Source organism: Polyodon spathula, chromosome 4 (assembly GCF_017654505.1).
Source record: "Polyodon spathula isolate WHYD16114869_AA chromosome 4, ASM1765450v1, whole genome shotgun sequence".
NCBI classification, from domain to species: domain Eukaryota; kingdom Metazoa; phylum Chordata; class Actinopteri; order Acipenseriformes; family Polyodontidae; genus Polyodon; species Polyodon spathula.
In genome coordinates, this window is record NC_054537.1 from 7,581,400 (window position 1) to 7,600,570 (window position 19,171).

General features: G+C 38.1%; 1 protein-coding gene across 5 annotated transcripts in view; it reads left to right on the forward strand.

Annotated features, from left to right (window-relative positions):
* The window catches only part of LOC121314110 (MAGUK p55 subfamily member 7-like), a 147,647-nt gene that overhangs the window by 21,429 nt on the left and 107,047 nt on the right, over positions 1-19,171 (forward strand). For all 5 annotated transcript variants that reach the window (XM_041247025.1, XM_041247021.1, XM_041247022.1 and 2 more), the window contains exon 2: positions 12,684-12,762. The gene's annotated coding sequence lies outside the window, so the exon portion shown is untranslated. The remainder of the gene's footprint in view (positions 1-12,683; positions 12,763-19,171) is intronic.

The following is a 19,171-nucleotide window of genomic DNA, read 5'->3' on the forward strand; positions in this document are numbered from 1 at the left end:
TTAACTTGAGTTTCATAGCAGTTAAACACTACAAATATTCACCTTGTGCTTTGTAATGGAATTAAAATGTTGCAACAGTAACATCTGCTGCTGATCGTTCCAGGAGTTAGTCTTAAAATCTAACATTTTACTACCTCTAATCTAGAGTTTAATGATAGGCTAATGCTCGGGGAATTTACTGATCAATCTGAACCCAACGTAGTGAAATTGCCCTAAATGAATCTGTGAAGGACAGGAATTATTGCATTTTAAATGTTAATGTGTTTTTAAATGTATAGATCATTCCAGCTCAGGTGTACTTCTTTATCTATCCTCATAATTGTAAGATTAAGATCTGGTTTAACGTTCAGTAGATCAGGACAAACCCCACAACACAAACATGTGAATCATTATTATTTACTGATTATGCAGTGTACAGGAATGAACAATCGTCTCACGCCCACTTGGTTTGAAGGTCGACCACCAGGCCTGCTGGACAAGGCAGTCGACTCCCATAAGAGATACAGTCATACCCAGGGTGAGCTACAGGACAAGGATGGAGAGGGGAGGCAGGGGGATGTGAATGAGTCAAATACAATAGAGGCGGCAGATGTAATGTGTTTGTAGGGGGCAGTCTTTCTTCTTTTAAATAACACAGGGTTAAAATTGAGGTATAAACTGTGCACATGTTTGAGTTTTGCAGGCTTGGGACAAACTCATGGTTTGGGTTATGTTCAGTTTTGAAGAATTGTACAATTTTCTCATTAGGTCTTTGCGTACTGAATTGAACTGAATAACTCTTTTGTCAGATCTGTTATAGACTCTGTTATGATTTATGACTCGTTGGCATCTATGCTAAAGGCTTTCTATTATGGACACTGGTACAGTTTCACTTCTAGTATGTTGCTCTGTAGTTGACTGTGCCCTACTCCTTCTTTCTTTCCTTCAAATTTATTGGTATTGGGAGCGATTTTTACACCGGTGTGACCTATAGGCTTTTTCCTGAAATTGTTGTCTCGAAAAGAAGAAAGGGCGACTTATACATTGGGTTTTACGGTAGTTGGCAGTTTAGACAAGCTGTAATTGTCTTTGTATTTTAGTTGAATCTTGACTCCCTAATTACACTGTGTAACAATTGTGTTTTTTTTTTTTTTTGTTCCTGGGTAGTAAGTGTTATTTCTTAATTGCTTATGCCTCAAAAGTATAGAAAATGGCTATTATTCCCCACAAACTTTGCTTTTGTGACCAGGACAGTGATATTTCAGAATATCACTATTTCCAATGGGAAAACGGGCAAATGTGTGTCTTTTCGTTCACATAAAGTCAGAAAAAAACAACATATGAATCCAAATTAACATGTATTTGTACTAAAGTATTACAAAAATGACTACAAAAGATTTAGAAGTGTAGTTTTTCGAGATTTATGATTATACTGCATTTTATTTATTTTGTACTTTTTTTTTTTTTCTCATTCCTTGCCATTGCTGTTTCTTCGCAGTAAACTGCGGCCATAGACACGTTTTCAAAGTAATAGCAAACAAAAGCTGAAATGTATACAATTGTTTTACAGTATCACCTTCTTTTTTATTATGTGTTGAAACAAAACTCCCTGTTACAGTAGTTGCTGCATAGTGCAATATTTCTTCATACTTATTTCAGGTTTAATCCCGTGTTATATCACAGTTCATGACTGAGTGATGCACGCAGAGGGTACAAAGCTTTCAGTATTTTATGCTGAGTTGGTTATATTTTATCAGTTACTTAAGGCTTATTTTGTATTTGAAAAGTGTCTGCCAATATCTACACATTTTAGAAGTATTTATTCCTTGCCACTCAAATTGGTTCAATTTTTAAAATGTTTACACTTGGCAGTGCATATGAGAACCTGCACTTTTTTGTTGAGAATTTCACCCCTGCTTATGAGTAATGGATGCCAAGTTGAAAAATACTGTATGGATGACCAGTGGAAAATACCATATGGGTGACCAGTGTAAAGTTTTATTTCTGTCAGGCCACTTGTAGAATAAACACTCCATTTCATTGTGGGCTCTGCATGTCCTCCTAGACAGGAATGAACAATTATAGTGCACAGTTGATGGTGGATGACAGTCCATAGTGAAAAGTACCGTACATTTATTTTAATCTTTATACAGGAGTTCTGACCTCTAAACTAGACATAACAAATTGAGTAAAATAGTCAAGGAGCCAATCGAATTTCTTGAAATGTATTGTTGCTGTAGAAAACTGCTCTCTTGCGTCTTGATTTAATCTCTAACTCTCTCCTGTAGTGTGAAATGTGTTTTACTAGTTTACTATACAGCTCTGCCTCTCTCCTGTAGTGTGAAATGTGTTTTACTAGTTTACTATACAGCTCTGCCTCTCTCCTGTAGTGTGAAATGTGTTTTACTAGTTTACTATACAGCTCTGCCTCTCTCCTGCAGTGTGAAATGTGTTTTACTAGTTTACTATACAGCTCTGCCTCTCTCCTGTAGTGTGAAATGTGTTTTACTAGTTTACTATACAGCTCTGCCTCTCTCCTGCAGTGTGAAATGTGTTTTACTAGTTTACTATACAGCTCTGCCTCTCTCCTGCAGTGTGAAATGTGTTTTACTAGTTTACTATACAGCTCTGCCTCTCTCCTGCAGTGTGAAATGTGTTTTACTAGTTTACTGTACAGTGTTTCATTTTCTGGAATATTTTGTTGCTTTGTATTTTAAGAATGAAAGGTACAGTACAGACAAGAAGAAACTAGTGGGTTTCTCTTTTTAATGCTGTTTCTTGTTAACATACACTCAGCCATTGAAATGTTAGCTTAATTGTAGGAATTCGGATCACAGAAAGCGAATCTAATTTCCGTAATAGGAATGGAAATTGCTGTCTTTCTTAATAGGAACGTGATCTCTCAGCACTGACTTTGTATCCGTTTCATACTGTGTAAATGAAACCGGATCCTTCGTCACACTCTGCCCATGTTCATTTTGTGGATGACAGTAAGATTGATTACAAGTGGGAATATTGCCAATTTAATATCAGTATTCATTCAGTTATTAAAATGCACTTCAGCTCTTATAGTGCTCATGTAGAAACAGTTAGAGGTCTAGGAACCAACCATCAACCTCGCGGTTCTCAAGCGAGGTACAAAAGGGTCGTCCCCTATGGAGCGCAGGTACCGTGACTTCATTTGGCTTGCAGGGTTCAGCTTGAGCGTTATCGCAGTACATCACACAACCATGCTGTTCCATTCATTTTGTTTGTTTGTTTTGTTTTTGTTTTAAATCATGTAATTTGCACCAATACTGTAGCCTCAAAAACCTTCCGGAGGGTGTCCCTGAACTGCTTTTCAGTTGGTTGTGCTTTTTTTTTTTTTTTTTAAAACAAGATGCTTTCCCTATCGTGACTTCTGCAGACATGCGAATAAGATCCACTTAACATTGTTAGGGTCCGTCTAATAAGCTGTTAGGATGTTTAATCTTTAGCAGTAAAGCCCGAATTTTTGCGGAGCTGTATAGACGCCATGTGTTTTTGTTTTGTTTTTTGTGTTGTCAGTTTAAAGGTGCTTAGCAAAGAGCAACTGACATTGAATTGGAGAGCAGCTATGATGTATGATTCTAGTCACTGTTATTGAACAGGGCTGATGAAACAGTCCGGATCAGCCAGCCTGTAGTCATTGAGTCTCCTCCCTCTGACCTGAAATACTGAGATAGTAACAATTCAGCTTGTCCATTACATGCCTTGTATTTGTACCAGCTACTTGCAATGAATTGGTAAACTTTTTCCCCCAGTGAATCCATAGGTGAATCATGAGAAATGTATTCATTTTTATTAAGGCAAGTGAATGATCAGACATATTCTAGTTGCATCGGGACAGAGTGTGTGTTTTGAAGGGTTTTAGAAAACGTACTGTGTGCTTTAAGTTTAGGAAGGAGCTTTAAGGTTATCAGACTTTGTAATGCAGTACAAATGAAATCCCACCAGCACACCACATAACATTGCTTATATAGTAGCCCATGTATGGGACATTGGGCTGTGATGGGTTAACACTAGACCAGTAACAGCACACAATTAAGGATATTGTACTTTGGCTTCTATACAGTAGTGCAGACCAGGAGACTCCCTACAAAGAAGCAGTCATGTATCCAGTGCTGCTGTGCACGCTGGGATTGCTCCCCCCCCCCCCCCCCCCAGCTGACTTGGTATCCTGGTTAGCGTTGAGAAGGGAGAGGAGGGCACTGCAATGGTTGGTATTCAGCAGGTCAATGACAGCCCAGAGCATTCCAACAGGCCGAGTCCAGTAACATGCATCTAATGAACTGGATCTGCTGTACAGTAGTGCAGTGCGGTGCAGCGTCGTGTGCTCCTGTACCGAACATCCCCAAGGTAGTTTTATTGAGGATTAAGTATTTGGGTGATTAAAAGAGACCCATGTTTGGTAAGTGAAGCTGATCAAAAGGCAACATTCAATCTGATGTGAAATGCCATCTGTTTTTTGGATGCTTTAATGTAAATGTGATTGTTTGATTATGCTATCATACATAAACAGCACAATGTAGTATTCTGTACTACAGTGGATTTGCTTTCCCTTGTGAACACATTGAACACAACTTGGAATTAACCAATCTGTGGACTTTTGGGGTCTAACTTTAGACCAGTGGATTAATGAGGGGTGTTTTTTGTTTTGTTGTGGGGACCATGTTGGTTGGACACATCCCTTGGTTTAGGGATAAGCAGATTAACATGGTATTGCCTGTTTAATTAATTGCATCCCTTGCTTACTGTATACAGTAACATGTGTTCATTGTGTGACTTGTGTATGGTAAATAAATAATTACATAGCATGTTTTCTGTGCAGAGCTGATATACATGTTTGCTTTTATTTTTTTGTATCATTTGCTATCTTGCTGTGTCCTATGTTTAAGTTATTACATATGTATTTGTTTTTTTATTTATTAATTTATTTATTTTTTGGGGGGGGGGGTCTTTTTAAACCAATTTAAAAGTATTGTTTCAGTTGATTTTTTTAATTTTCAGAGTGGTCCTGTGGAGCAAACATGTTAAGAATTTGTTAATGCTACGACTGGCAATCATCCAGCTTGGACCTGCTGTCTTTATATATTTATGAGTAGCTTACCCAAACAATAGATTTCATGTTCTTTTGTAAACTCCTGTAATATATATATCCTACTCTAGCAGAGCATGGAACAGGGCTAGTATTACAACAGTTAAGTGGGTTTTTTTTTCTAGTTTTTTTTTCTTAATTAACAGCAGCACAAGAAACTGAAGTTGATAACGACTGTAAAGTGAATAAACTCTGAAATGAAGTTGGCTATTTACACAGGCATAGTGAAGCCAGTCAGCATGCAGTTTCCTCACACTCTGTTCTGCAGTGCGCTTCAGTCAGTCTGGTATGGAGGTACAGTAGCGTCTCTGATGGGTCTCCATGCATCTTCAGTTCTCATGCCAGTTAGTGCTACTGTAGGAACTTGGCTTAGACCCCTGTGCACAGTAATTCATCAGACACCCTGTGTGTTTGCTGTTGTTGGCTTCCTTGGCAATGTGCACTGTAATAAATAACTTTAGCAATGTATTATTACTTTTCTGTTGGATTCCTTGGCAGAATTAAACAGTGTGCTGTACCATGCCTAATTCATTTGTATCAACATGGGGAAAAAAAAAGTGACTGCCAAATACTGTTTTGATCAAAACTCTTACTTGGAACTCCATTTTTTTTTTTTTTTTTTTCCCAATTGAAAAAGAGGAATTTCTTATGCAGCCAATGTGCTCTGGTTTTTCACAATACGCCACAGAGAGCCATGTAATTGAGACGTTCATTTGTTAAGTAGTGCAAACAATATGGCATTCACACCAACCTGCACTTACTGTACAGTACTGCAGCTTAATCGTTTCTACTGCAAAAAAGTGATCTTGTTAATTTGATACTGACTTGTATTGATAGTGGAACATAGAATTAAAAAAAGAAAAGAAAGAGGTGGTTTTAAAGCCTGCACTTTGTTGGGTCAATGCTGTTTGTCTCAGTATCTCCTTACAGAACAGTACTCTTTCTCTTGAGTATAAGGAACTACTGGACAGGCCCATTGCTGGTCTTGCTGTACCTCTGTACTTCTGTGATTTTAGGCAGTTTTGTCTCCAAGAACCTTTTTAAAGCATTACTGACCACAGCAGTAATATGCCTGAAGGTGAGGGAAATTAATGAAAGACAAGGTAAACAACAGCTGCAGGTGATGTTACTGCTTCAATACACTAACAAAGTATTTGTGTGTATGAAGGTATTTGTGCTATTAGGTTATACTGGATTGCTTTTGGCTACTTAAAATTGAAGTTTCCATTTAAAGTAGTTTTTAAGATTGAGGTCCTGCTGGCTTTAGAGGGCATCTAATGACGACTCTGTTTGCAACCTAATCAGCTGAGACAGCACTGTTGGTATTCACGTTCTACTGTATTAAAGGGAATAGGCAGCTTTAACGTTCTTCACTTTTGTAATCTTGTTCTTATGCTCCCAGAGTTAAGTCGTTAAGAGATGCCTTAAGCAGGCTTCTTCAGATGGAAGCAAGCTTATAGCCTCACACTCATTAAGTCGACACACATTGCTTCTCCAAGAATCAGAAGCTGCTCCTTTCCCTCCTGGGCCTTGGCTGTCTCAGCATTCCTCAGAAGAGGGAAGGGAGTATGAATTGTGGGAAATTAATTGGTGAAGTACTGCATGCAAATAATTTACATGGTAAGATAATTTATTCTGTTACCATTCTTTTAATAACTTGTCCCTAGAGCTTCCTTTGCACAATACAGGTTGTGAAGTGACCCAGATAATGTACCACACACAAAATGCAACGTATCAGAGCACTTCATTTAAACTAATAGACAATACTGTACTTTTCACAAGAAATAGCACTTCAGTACTGTACCTACTGACAGTGGAATACTTTTTGGTACCCCCATGTATTCCAGTGCAGTGTTAACAGATGTATTGATTCCACTTGATAGAAGAAGGTTACTCTGAGTTTGTGCCGTGCCCCTGTAAGTGTTCTTGTTGCTGAGCGGGTCTCGACTGTCAGGTTGCTTCTCTGTACCGACAGCAGGCAGGCTCTTGTTTTCTTATGCTAAGACGTGTTGTCTTTTGCACATTGGGACTGTTGCCAGCATGTTGAACCTCTCCAGTTTCACAAACCATGTTGTTTAAGGAAAGTATATCTAAAATGTGTGTGGCAATACAGGCATCGTACTGATTGCCAGAACTCTTGAGCAGACAAACTAATGAAGCTGCTTCTACAGGCTTCCCCACAACTGGGCCCTGCAAGCACTGTGCTCTGTCTTGTCCTGCTGAGTGCCTGAACAGCTCAGAAGAGAGAGCTGTGGTTTCAGCTTGGCCTTTCTTAACAGGGTCAGCTGCTGTCTCTTCTTCACTGCAAGCCCCTGAGGCCAGAGACACGGCAGCCTAGGGACTTCCAGCACTCCCAACCACACTGCCTGCAAACATTGGGTTTTGCGTCGGTCACTTCAGGAAAGAGGTACTCGGGTTTTAACAGTTCCAGGATTAATCAAGGCCTTAAGCCAACTTATTTATTTATAAATTTCTCTTTTGCCTCTCTGTACTGTACAGGTCTGTAAAATGAACTTCTATTTTAGGAATTTATTTTAAAACCGTATTTTGTTTTCAAGAGTTTCTTTTTGTTTGGTATGATGTGAAGTGTAAGTGTGGAGACAACAAGGAATCCTGCCTTCGTTGCTAATATTGTTGCAGAAATCGGAGGAAATCCATTAAATGTGCTGTATAAACCTACAGCCTCAGCGCTACTGCTGGCATGGAGATATCTGGTTACAGTAGCACCCACAGGGGAAACACTTCTGCTGTCAGCAGGTAAGAACTGATGGTTGCCTAGCAACAGGCATTTTATCAATTGATATCAGGCCGAAGATCAAATACCATTTTTACACACTACTCTTGGGTCTTCTCTCAGGAATGAGACTCCATTCATTGTAGCAGTATGAATGAGATCAGTTTAAAACCACTTAAGTCCTCATTAACCCTAGTTGATTATGAACACATCCGCATGTGTCAAAGTGCTTGAGTACTTTGCAGTGATACAGTAGAATATCATTACATTTCTTCTGTGGTATGAAATACTGCCTGAATCGGAGCCTTTATTTGTGCGTGTTAAAGAATCGGGACATGTCCTAACAAATTAAACAGGTTGGCTATAATAAGGGGGGGGGGGGGGGAAATAAAGCACAAAGCAGTGCAGTGTTTGTCAAGTTCTGGAAGTGTACGGCTTGCATGGACAGCGCGATGTAGCCCAGCTTTTTATTCACTGTACCCAGTTGCTTTGAATAACAAAGTATTTGAAGGGAACAGGTCACCAGAGAGGTTGTGTGAAGCTGCCCCCCTTTTCTCCCCCACCAGGGCGATTTTAAAAAGACATTTTAACATATTGTAGTGCGCATTCCCTACTCTACCTGCTCGTAAGCATGCTTCAAAGTTAAACCACATCCCTATCATTTTAGGACTAGATCTTGCATGTTTGACACTGGTACTGTAGTTCTATTTTTTTTTTTTAAACAAAATAATGTATTATAGTTGTAATATTTTTGCAAATAACACCTCAGCCTCCACACGTTACTGTACGTTGTAGCTAATAGTAGTACAGAAGTCTGTCGTATATCCATCCTTCACAAATCCACCCTAACCGTTTATCACCATGGTCAAGCTCTTCAGCAACGCCACCCACGTGTACAGCACTAATGCAGAATGGCTACAGGAAAGCGAGAACGAATTGTGCTTACAATTGAAAAAAAATAGTTCCCTGTAAACCTATTCATTTTGGTACTGTGCAAATGACCCGACACTAACATAAATGTATATAGTACTGTGGCAGGGCAGGAGTCCTGCATATGAAGAGGGTTTTTTGTGTAAATGTATATTGTAGTGTGTATTATTGTAATTAATGAATGAAGTACCTGACACTCCTAGGAGAGCCTACATATTGTGTGTGATTACCAGGTGTGGAATATAATCAGCAGGTAGGTTTGTTCCAGTGGGGTGTTGGGTATAAAAAGGCTCCATGTATTCACCTCAGCTGGGCTAGAAGCTGAAATTCATGTGCGTGTGTGTGAACCAGGGTTAGAGTAAAGAAGTCAAAACCGCCAACAGCCAGGCTCCTAGCCGGAGTTGGTTTATTATCAAACGGAGAAGACTAGTTCAGCGAATCCCAATAAAGTTTGCGCACACTGTGTTGTATGGTGAGCTGTTCAGTGTGTTGATATTGTTCGCCTGTGGGATGTATCAAGTTCAACCTCGGTGTCAATCTCCTGCCCGTCACTCGGCAGTGAATGCACACACCCACACGGCAGACCGCTACCCAGTCACAGTCACTAATACCCTGTATCTTTCTAAACAAGGGACTGGGGATCGCCCTAATAAAAGCTGAATCGCTAAACAATAATTGTGTGAATATAGTAATTGTTACAGCTGTGTATAAAGGTATTTAAAACAGGATTCATTTGTCCGACTTTATACATATTCGCCTTTACTCTGGTCCCACCACAGCCCGATTATGCAATGAATTACTATATTTAAATGAAGTCTGGTGTGACGTGACTTTTTTTAAATTTTCCTAGAAGGTCATGGGTACTGAAGGAAGGTTTCATATTTGCATCTTAAGGAATGGCTTGTAATAAATGCAAATGTTGGATGAGTTTTAGGTGCAGCTACCTCCCCACGCTGGCAAGGGCTCCACACTTAAGCCAGTTTGTTAAACACCACTCTCCATATTTAAAGGGCTGAACAGGTGAAAAACGTTCTCAGTTATTTACACTTGGAAGGATACCATCCTATTTTAATGTCCCAGTTTCACACCCTATTGTATGCCCTCCCTCCGCCCCCCGTTTTGTGGCACTGGCATGTGTCCGATTTCCAACGCGTATTGCTATGTTACACAGTGCTGCATTTATCACATTTAAAAAGCACATTGAGACAGCTGTGGAAAGCACAGTGTAAAATGTTTCTCTGTTGCTTGGATTATTATAAGAATGCTGAAAGACTTGCAGTATAGCATACAGAAGTGTTTTGATGTGAATGCTGTTTGTTAGGGGAGAATTTCCTTTAATATGAACAGTAGTACCAGTGGCCGAGATAAACTGCTTACCTGCCATGTTTCTGCATTTAATAAATTAGAAATATGCACTAAATTTAAATTTAATGCATAAAAATACACATAGCAATTTTGATGCACAGCTTATCTGCCTCCCCTAAAACTCACGAAGAACTACATCTCCCAGAATACATCGTCTTCAGTTACTAAGAAACTGTACACAAGAAAAACCAACCCAACAAACATTATCCAATCTCTGGCTAGGCCTGTTTTGTCACAGTAAGAATAAGAATAATTGGAAGCTACACAAGTTGAAAGGTAAGCACCCCAGTCCAGCTACACATCCAGCTGGAAACATCGTCAGAGGCAACCACTAAAAAAAGGTGCCTATAATATTAAATAAACTGTTTTATAACATGAATCCATTTCCTTATTTTATTTATTTCTTTAAAATGGAAGGCTGTTTTTTAATGCCTACCTCATTACCATTAAATATTGTACAGTATTTATCAAGATTACTCATGACTTCAAGGTTGAATTTTACCCCCTGAAAACACATTTTACTTTGTGTTAAAATTAGAGCCTAAGTTACTCCCAGACCCATAACCTTATCTGGAGCGCGAAGTACAGTACTACCAAATACACAGTGGTCTTTCTACTGTTTTTAAGCATAAAAACTACCTTTGTGTTTAAAGCTCACAGAAATCTGAGATGAGACTGCCCTCTTGTGTATCTTGGTGTTATTGCTCAATACTGTACAAGTAAATCAAAGATATATTGCATCTGTTTTACTGGATACCCTTCTTTGCTGTTTTTAAAAATTAATTGTTTCAATATTCTGAATGTCATGAGAACTGTAAAATAGGTCAAACATAGGTCAAAACTATACCTCATTTTTTTGGTAGAGTGAAGTATTTTAAATATCAATGTATTCTGTTTGAATTATTTGTATTGACATTTTATGAAAAACAAAATATTGTGTATAACCCTGTAGGGAGAATTGGTGTTGAGATACTCAAGTAAAGATAATTAATTAGTTAATGTGTGTGCTGGTTTAACTCTTACAAACTTCTCTCAAATGAGTTCCAGATCGCAAAGGATATAACTGCACAATAAAACACAACACTTTATATATTTTATACATGTTCTCAAAAGCGTGTGAATAATATATGGTAGAGAAGGCTGCTAATATTAAAATTGCATAAATCAGCACATTAATCTCAGTAAGCAATAATATTCGGATCACATCTCGGCTTCAGTTTAAATATTGATTTACATGTACTGTAATAGCAAACATTTTGTAGTTGTCTATTTTGTTTTTTCTATAATAACTAATGACACTAAGTCAGCAGATCTAATGATATGAATATGCAAGCAGGATAACTGTTTGAATATTTAAGAGTTGTTAAATAAATTGATATAAATTCAGTGAATTCTAAATAATGGGATCTTACGAAATCATACTTAATTTATCATTCTGTGGTTATAATTAAATATTATTTAATAAGAACCATGGCACAAAAATATTTGAACACCCATTCATTTGTTCCTGGAGAAAAATCCAGCATCTCTTGAGCAATTCAATAGCTCATTGTGTTATTCTTGTTTTAAGTTTATTTATTAAATGACTCATCATATATTAATCTAGCCCCATTTAAGTCTTGACCACACCCCTTTATCCTTTTAATAAATACAGATGTATTTCATGTCTAGTTTCTGTGAATCTTTCTATGCAGTGGTTTAACTGGGGATTATTATTTTGCAGGGTTGATGTAGCAGCAAGGTGAGGGAGTGGTCTGTTGTTCATGCTTGTTCCAGGAGAAGAATCCTATTTACTGGAGAGCTGTCTTTTCCTGTAGAAGTATCCTTTCCCAGTCAGATAGCCCACTCTATTTCATTCTTTGTTCATTTTCATTTCTGCAGTGGCAATGAAGTCCTTTAAACAATATCCGAGTTTCCTTCTCTGTTAATTGCCATTCTGGACACCTTCTCTCATGTTTTCAGTTGGCGGTTCAGATTGTCGTACGCTGCTGTTCATGACTCGGACCGGACAGTTTGTTGTTATTGGTTGTTTTGCTGGATGCTGATTGGATCAGTTGGTTACTGCAAGCTTCACTTTTTCCTGACTGACTAAACAAACTCTGTGAAGCAAAGAAAGCTTCTTCCCTGCCTTGAAGTTACTTGCAATAGCTCAATTGAATTGGAGGCGCCAGCACCTGGGATTCTAGTCACTCTTGGTTGTGCAGTGGGCCTAACATTTGTTGCTATAGTTACCGAGCTAGCCCTGCTCCCTTTCTCATCATCTTGTTCATAGAGACAAGGCCAGCCAGTCTTAAACTCCCTTCTTAATTGCAATTTCTAGGTCCTGGATCTGCTCACACACCTAAGACTATTTATAAAAAGACAGCATTTTAATTTAACTGCAGATTAGCTGAATCAACTCAGGGGCCAGATACAGTATCTGTGCTAGGGGGCAATCGTAGCCAGAACCATTCTCTTGTAACTCAGAAAATAAGATAATATAAACATAGAACGAGAAAAATAAAAGCTCTTTGTGTTGAAAATGCTGCCGCAGTAATGTGTGTGTTTGTTGTTCCACAGGAAGCCAAGGTTGCTGTTCGGTGCTGAGAGGGATAGTAGGAGAACTCTACTGTAGACTCCATGTTACAGGATTGCACAAGTGAGTGTTTTTCATTTTCCTTTTTAAGACTCATCACCTCTGATGCACAAATATTCTTGGATTACAGCTGCAGCATTGCATGCAAGTTACCATATTGGCGTATACAATATTTATATGCAGTTTTGAGGATTTGTAACAGTAGCCAGGTACTGTACTACACCTGTAACAGTAAACCGGGCGTGCTGACCTCATCAGAACTTGCACAAGGCAGTCCCTGTACAGCCACTAGGGATATTCGGGAAATTCAGTAGTGTTTGCAATGGCTATTGATTTAGATATCCACTAAATACATTTTATTTTAGAATAAAACTTTGATACAATAAACAAATAGCAACATGTTCAGTTATGTAATGCTTTAAGACCTTGATTTCTTTGAAAGAACCCTGTTGGTTCAAACATAAAATGGTCTGCACTGTAGTTTTGTATGAAACATAGTGATATATTGTATTGAAATACTTTGTACTGAGGAATGTTAATTGCTGCAGGCCAGTGAACTGAAAGCATGCAATAGAGCTCTGAATGGGCATCTCTGACATTCACCTGCCTGTCTTCAATCTCATTGGCTCAAGGGTTTCCCAGTGCTTTCCTAAGATGGCCTTATCTTACATGCAAGAATAAGTCACACCTTTTTGTTGTTTTTCAATAAATGCAAATAGTCCAGTTAATATTAAAACGCTCTGCGTTTTGAAGGCCATAGCATGAAATGGCCTCGCTTGGCAACCAAAAAAAAAGTGTATATATTAATAAAACATGGCCTTGCAGCTTGCTACGTTCGTTTCAAAATAAAGAAAAGAATTATAATTGGACAGTTGCATAAAAGCTGGGTGGAAGCCCTGCCAGAGTGAATACATGTTTAAGTGATTATTGTAGGCTCCAGCCACAGGTGTATAAATAGTGTTAGAATTGTGCTGGTGAAGGACCGGTGTGGTGGACTCTGGGTTTTGTTGTTTTTGTAGTTGTGTGTGAAATGTCAATAAATGTCAGCGTAAGCGCTTAACTACAGCGTTTATGGTCTCTGAGTCTCCTTGGCAACATACACCCTGTCACATGGACAGAGCAAGTAGTGGGGTTCCGAAAATATAGCGTTATACATCCCCACGTTCTGCTTTTACATACCTGTCATTTTTCTTTTCATTTAATTTTCATTAACATCTTTTTACAACTTTTAAATTCTGTTTCTAAGCTCTTTTCAAAATTGCCTCTCTAGTGCAGTGGGGTTTGAGATCTGTCCTCTGAATCACTGCTGGAAAAGTTCTGGCTTTTCTGTTCCATACCACATCATTGATCGTTATTCCTTTGTTATGTGTTTGACAGTGTGGGCAGTAATCCTTACACTATCATCACTGCACTAGAGCGGCCATTTTGAAAACAGATTTGAAATATAGTTTAAAAGTTGTAAAAAGATGTCATCAGTGAAAATGAAATTTAATTAAGTTACAAGTGTAAAAAGTTGCTGGATTTTAGCCATGAAAAGAAAAATTCCAGGTTCATTATTTAAACAGTACGTACGTAGCAGCACGTGGGGATGTGTAATGCTATGTTTTTTCGGAACCCTGCTACTTAGTCCTTAATGCTCTGTATATTACCCAAAAAGCATACCGACATTCCGTAAGAGAGAGCTTTGCACTTTCCTGCTTTACACCAGCATTTCAGACTGCAGATTTATATATTATTAGAATGACCTTTTTAAAGACTTCTAATGAACAGTAACTTTGCTAGTTCAGTAATACTACTACTACTAATAATAATAATAATAATAATAATGTGCAGGGACAGGGTAAGGCTCTCACCAGTTTAATGATGAATTTAACGTTATTGTTTTGTTTCTCTTTTTATTGTCAATATCTTTCTTTATAATAGCTGCAGTAATTTTAGTTTTTATTACCTTGCTTTCAAAGCAGATAAAGTGCTTGCAATTGTAGGGGTCACCTGCAAATGGCACTTATTGTAAAGATTGTACAAACAGTATCACGTGAATGCTAAACTGAATTTGATGAATCCCCGTTCTATGCTTATTTCTTTTTATCTGGTCAAAGAAGCTTGCCAGGGGCTAGTTTCAGCAGTTCTTAGTTAAAGAATTGTTTGGTACAGCCTTTTTGTTAGTAGAAAGATATTCACTGTGGAAGTCTTTTGTTCTAGGTTCAGTGTACAGTAGCTGTCAGACTTGTTTTTTATTCAATTTGCACAACGTTTCATCTTGAAGGCTCAGCACTTATACCGTGAGGAGTGCTGGGCATGTGGCACATTGTCAACATTTTCATGACAGTGGAGAGAGAATTCTGAGTTTCTAAGCTTCATGCAATTAAAGCCATGCAGAATGAAAGTGGTGACCAGACAACAGTAGATGAATAAGAGCTTAATCAGTGGAGCCTGTTTATAGCCCCTGGGTCTTGTGTTTGTAATACCTGGAGTTATATTGACTGACCTTACTCCAGTAGCTCTGCAGGTCATCTGCAGGGAATCCTCGTTCTACCACAATCAGGGAGACACCATGGTTCTTTCGGAGATTGCCACTGAAAGAATTTTAGAACTCTTGTGAAATTCCACACAGGTTATTAGTCTAGAAAATAACCCAAACATGTAACCTAAATATGTATATGTGTGTGTTTCATTTAATTGTGCAGTATTTATAACAAAGGTGTTTGACATGTTTATAACCCATGCCTGTAGTGTTGAGGCTTGTTGAGCTCTATCTGTACGAGTCCTTCATTTTGCTGTTGCCAGAGAATTCTATATGATGCTGGATTTTGGGTTGTTTAACAAGATTTTGCTTAAAGGGTTTAACATGCAGCAGTATTAATTGTCTGCTACACCTCTATAAACCACCTCACTGGTTTTAGTTGAGTAAGGAAGGATGCTGATGCCTAGCTCAACCTTTCCCACGAGAAGCAAATAAACTAGTAATGATTCATCTAACCCTACTGTATTTCAAACTTGAATAAAACCCAGTTGTAATATACTGTCATCTGGTTAATCTGTCAGGTCACATTTTTCGATTTAGAGATCGCATCATGCAGGCAATATATATTTCTTTCATGCCCGTTTAGGGAGTAGCCTTCATTAAATTGCTTTCAATGTTACAAATAGCTGTGAAGAGCACAATGCAATCAGAAAGACTGTCATGCTGTAGTGATGTTTCAAGCTGACCTCAATTGACCGCTTGAACGCACTACAGTGGTTCTGAGAGGAGTCGTGTACAGTAACTACAGGGTGAAGGATCTGTTTTGGATTTCTTTTGTATTCTGCAGTTCTCTTTCATGGTATCCCTCTGGCAAATTAAATCTGCAGTTGTGTTTATGCTGCGCGTGGAAGCTTCCAATCAAGCTTCGCTTTACAAGAGCAATGTTGTTAATTTCTAATTCTTCTGTTTTTTTTTTTTTCGGCAAGATCTTGGAAGAGACACTCCAACTTATTTTCCAATTTCCGTCAGGTCTGTGCAGCTGTCAGAGCTGCTGTAAATGGTCTGGCTTTCTTTTCTCATACAGTTCTGCAACCAGCATATACTGCTTCTGCTACTGCATTCTTCAGGCTGGAGCTGTTCTGGTTCCCAAAATGAATTAACAGGCACCAAAGATTTAATTTGTATATAGAACAGGATTACAGCATTCTTAAAAAAAAATAAAATAAAATAAAATAAAATAAACCCTTCCAAATTGCATGACGTTTTTTATTATTAACATATGTTTAAATGCTCTCTTATCATAGTTTAGAAAAAAAACAAACAGTATTTATTTTCACCAGAAAGTACACACAGTGACATGGGTAATTTAATAGAGCACTGCCACTGTGGCACCACGTGGGCTTATATATTAGTTTTTTTTTGTTTTTTGGCAGTGTAAGCTCAAAGTCTCAATAGTCCTCTTTGTGCCAAGCAAATAACATTATACAGATGAAGCCAGTGCATTTTATTTAGGAACCCCAATCCTATATAAAGTTCACAACTAGAGAAGGAGACACATGAACATTGACATATCCCTGTAGACAGACTCATCCGGCAGCCGTAAAATCTCACAAACTAACTGAGCTTAGCAGGAAACCCTGGGCAAGCAGAGTGAACAAAGCTTTTATTTAATATTATATTTTCCACATATACAAATCCTGCTAGTTAGTATGAGCATATTTGTTTGTGTGGTTGAGCTTGATTTGAAGACAGGTGTATTTATATTATAAGAATATAAATACCTAATTGATATTAATTAAATACAATACATACAGAAGGGTTATTTTTTCCATCCTGAATCAGTATTTCAACCAATCCTTATGTGAAACAAGTAAGGAGATGAACTTTATATTTGATAAAATTGATGGAATTATTGCATAAATTATTATTATTTTTTTTTAAATCTGTTTTACTGTGAAATTACCCATTAAGACAGTTTGAACAAACAATGGTATGTACTTTGAAATGCATTAAAAAACATGAATTATATATATATATTATATATAACATATATACCACATGTGTGTGGTGACACACCCACACATCAGTGGCTTCATAAGTATGGAACCCTTGTGCCCCCTTGGACTTTTCCACATTTTATTGTGTGATAACATGGAATCAAAATGGATATAATTAGGAGTTTTTGCCACTGATCAACACAAAAAAAGTCCATAATGTCAAACTGAAAAATTAAATCTACAGATTGTTCTAAATGAATTACAAATATAAAACAGAAAATAATTGATTGCATAAGTATTCACCCCCTTTGCTATGACACACCTAAATAAGCTCTGGTGCAACCAATTGTCTTTAGAAGTCACATTTAGTTGAATGGAGTCCACCTGTGTGCAATTAAGGTGTTTCACATGATTTCAGGTTAAATACAGATGTCTCTGGGAGGTCCCACAGTTGGTTAATACATTTCCTAAGAAAAACTACATCATGAAGATGAAGAACATTCAAAGCAAATCCGGAATAAGGTTCTTCAAAAGCACCAATCAGGGGTAGGATAAAAGAAGATTTCCTAGGCATTGGATACCCCCCGGAGCACAGTAAAGTCCATTATTAAGAAATGGAGAGAATATGGCACAACTGTGAATCTGTCTAGAACAGGCCGTCCTCAAAAACTGAGTATCCGGGCGAGAAGGGCACTAGTCAGGGAGGCCACCAAGAGGCCTATGGCAACTCTAATGGAGTTACAGTCTTCCACAGCTGAGCTGGGAGACACTGTGCACACAGCAACAATAGCCTGGGTGCTTCAGAAAACTGGACTTTATGGGAGAGTGGCAAAAAGGAAGCCATTGTTGAAAAAACACATCAAATCTCCGCTAGAGTTTTCCAGAAGGCATGTGGGAGACTGAGACCAAGTGGAAGAAGATTCTATGGTCTGATGAGACCAAAATAGAGCTTTTTGGCCTCAATGCTAAGCACTATGTTTGGCGCAAGCCTAACATCGCACATCACCCTGAGAACACCATCCCTACCGTGAAGCATGGTGGTGGCAGCATCATGCTATGGGGATGCTTCTCTGCGTCAGGGCCTGGAAAGCTCGTGAAGATAGAGGGCAAAATGGATGCAGCAATGTACAGAGAAATCCTGCAGGAAAACCTGCTGAAGTCTGCAGGAGACCTGGGACTTGGGAGAAGATTCATCTTCCAGCAGGACAATGACCCCAAACATACAGCCAAAGCCACACTGAGTGGCTTAAAAACAAAAAGGTAAATGTTCTGGAGTGGCCCAGTCAAAGCCCAGACCTCAATCCAATTGAGACTATGTGGAAAAAGAGATGAAAATTGCCGTTCACCAAAGGTCCCCATCCATCTTGACAGAGCTTGAGCATTTTTGCAAAGAATGGGCAAAAATTGCAGTATCCAGATGTGCAAAGCTGGTAGAGACTTATCCAAATAGACTCATGGCTGTAATTGCTGCCAAAAGTGCCTCTGCCAAATATTGACTCAAGGGGGTGAATACTTATGCAATCAATTATTTTCTGTTTTGTATTTGTAATTAATTTAGAACAATCTGTAGATTTTATTTTTCACTTTGACATTATGTATTTTTTTTGTGTTGATCAGTGGCAAAAACTCCAATTAAAAAACATTTAAATCCATTTTGATTCCATGTTATCACACAATAAAATGTGGAAAAGTCCAAGGGGGGTGAATACTTTTGAGAGCCTGTGTGTGTGTGTGTGTGTGTGTGTGTCTATATATATATATATATATAATCTCTAAAAAGGAAATTCACAATAACTGAAACTTATTTTAAATGACCTAAACTGAAGGTTCATACTTATACATTGTGTAATTAAGGTGAAGTAGTTTAGCGCTGAACACAGTTTTTTAACAAGTATTTTTTTTCTTCAGGAGTATACTGTAGTAGGAGATGGGTTGTTTGGGTGGTAGTAAAACTTAAAAAAAAAATAACCCATTTTTAATCACTACAATTTATAATGCAAGCAAAAAAACC